At 47.8% G+C, this 2,733-nt stretch overlaps 1 non-coding gene across 1 annotated transcript; it reads right to left on the bottom strand.

Annotated features, from left to right (window-relative positions):
• Positions 1–2,188: 2,188 nt before the first annotated feature.
• trnan-guu (transfer RNA asparagine (anticodon GUU)) lies at positions 2,189–2,262 on the bottom strand. Its single transcript has one exon. It is a non-coding gene; the product is annotated as a tRNA-Asn (tRNA).
• Positions 2,263–2,733: the final 471 nt, after the last annotated feature.

Here is a 2,733-nt window from a genome sequence, read left to right as displayed (position 1 = left end):
CACGTCCCTTTTGGCCGACAACAAGGCCATAAATGCAGACGCATCGATCCGCATACAGAGGTGGACACTCACGTTAGCCACCTATGACTACACAATTCGGCACAGACCGGGCACTGAAAACTGCGCCGATGCACTCAGCAGGCTCCCACCAGCCACCACTGAGGGGGCTACCGAGCATGCCGCTGAGATGGTCATGGCTGTTGAAGCTTTCGCAAGCGATGGCTCACCCGTGACAGCCCGTCAGATTAAAGTCTGGACAAATAGAAAACCGCTATTGTCTCTAGTCAAGAAATGTGTCCTGAATGGGGACTGGGCAGCCACGTACAGGGCATGCCCTGAGGAATTTAAACCATTTCACAGGGGCAGGGATGAACTCTCGATTCAGGCCGATTGCCTACTGTGGGGAAACCGCGTAGTCATGCCCCAGATGGGCAGAGAGGTGTTCATCATAGAACTCCACAATGAGCATCCGGGCATTGTCATGATGAAGGCAATTGCCAGGTCACACGTTTGGTGGCCAGGGATAGATGCAGATCTGGAAGTTTGTGTTCGCAGGTACAACACGTGTGCCCAGCTGGGCAATGCGCCCAGGGAAGCCCCCATTAGCCCTTGGCCATGGCCCGCCAAGCCTTGGTCACGCATCCATGATGACTACACAGGTCCTTTCATCGGAAAAATGTTTTTGGTTGTAGTAGACGCTCACTCCAAATGGATTGAGTGTGACATTTTAAATTCAAGCACATCCTCTGCCACGGTAGAAAGTCTACAGGCAATGTTCGCCGCCCACGGTCTACCGGACATCTTGGTCAGCGACAATGGCCTGTGCTTCACAAGCACTGAATTCCAGGACTTCATGGCAGGCAATGGAATGAACCATGTCAGAAAGGCACCGTTCAAGCCAGCCTCAAACGGCCAGGCAGAACGAAAAGTGCAGATAATCAAACAGGGGAGGCTCAGAATCCAAGGGGGTTCCCTACAAAGCCACTTATCACGCCTCCTGTTGGCCAATAGATCCCAACCACACTCGCTCACAGGGGTTCCACCCGCAGGGCTGCTAACGATAAGGATGCTCAAATCCCATTATCCCTTATACACCACACCATGAAAGAAATTGTTGAGAGCAGGCGCCAATCACAATATAACTACCATGACAGGAATGCGGGGGCACGATATATTGGTGTAAACGACCCTGTTGTTGTCCACAACTACACTGCAGGGCCGAAATGTCTCGCAGGCACTGTGATTGCCAAAGAGGGCAATAGGATTATGGTCGTTAAACTAACCAATGGACAAATCTGCCGCAAACATGTGGATCAAACAAAAAGGAGGTTAAGCAAAACCATAGAAGAAGCAGAGGAAGAACACGATACAGAGTTCACTCCAGCACAGGTGACCGAACACCGGAACCAAAGGGAGGAGAGCCCAGTCACTGTGGGCAGTCCGGATAGGCCTGAGGCACCGCAAACAGCAGACACACAGGCCAGTGCCCAACAACCGGAGCCCCAACTCAGGCGCTCTGCAAGAGAGCGTAAACCACCAGAGAGACTCAACCTGTGATCCCAAAAAGACTTTGGGGTCATGTATTCAACCAGCATTGTAACCCATTTTTAAATTCAAAACCTGATAAAATTGACGACATGCAGCCAACGTGCAAAAGTAAGAATTCTTTTAATCACCGTTAATTAGCCGATAACCTTCTTCAGAATGAAATAAATAATAATATAATTACTGAGGAACAGTGGTATCCTCAATCATTCATTTTCTCTTTACATGTGATGAAGTTTTATCCCTATCTCATTTACACGCTGTATGAGAATGGTTTAAAATTGTAAGTGTTTATGACTCAGTTGTAAAACCATTGATTGTGTGTGTGTCTATACTTGATAGGAGGAGCACTTGAGACCGAAGTTCTAGTTCTATATATGTACCAATAGAATCAATTTGCACCAGTTTCTTTAAACCCAATAACATAATTTATTTCTAATGGGCTGGATGGAGGAACATGATCCATGTAAAAAATTGTTATCGTTTTACTTGAACTGAATGCTCATAAAATATTGGAGTGGGAACTAATTGGATAACAGCACTGCTGGCAACATTTGCGGAATAGATTCGTGCAGCCAAAACACACAATGACAACCTGGGACTGTGCGGCACCGAATACTCGGGGAAAAACAGTTAAACACTTCGTCCCTGGGTGGGCTCGGACCACCAACCTTTCGGTTAACAGCCAAACGCGCTAACCCATTGCGCCACAGAGACTGATGGAAGTATAAGGTGCAAGACATCCAAAACCAGGGTGTCAGTCAGATAAAGCTTCAGATTGCTCCGACCGGGATCGAACTTGTCCACTCTCAGTTGTACTTTTCCCAAATAAATGGAGGGACATTCATTGAGGATGCGTGGAAGCAGTCTGGTCCCGCACACTGCAGACACTTCCATGTCACCACCAACCAGCTCTCCCACAACCGGTGTGATCTACCTTCCAGCCTTCCGGTGCCTTGTCTGTGACAAAGTATTCTGATTGTCCCGAAGCCAGTATTAGGTTTGAATTCCTTTTTAGCTCCTGACTGCGGATATTCCTGTGATTAAACGGGAAATAAATGCTTACAGTGACAGTTGGATTCACCGTTTCTTTGCTTGGTGAAATTTCAAAGATTGAAAGCAACGCACATCAACCCCAAACGTCCCGTGAGATGGAAGCCCAGTTGCTGTTTCAAGCTTGAATGCAGG

Source organism: Pristiophorus japonicus, unplaced genomic scaffold, assembly GCF_044704955.1.
Source record: "Pristiophorus japonicus isolate sPriJap1 unplaced genomic scaffold, sPriJap1.hap1 HAP1_SCAFFOLD_91, whole genome shotgun sequence".
In the NCBI taxonomy this organism is placed as follows: Eukaryota; Metazoa; Chordata; class Chondrichthyes; family Pristiophoridae; genus Pristiophorus; species Pristiophorus japonicus.
This window is presented reverse-complemented; position numbering and strand designations above follow the sequence as displayed.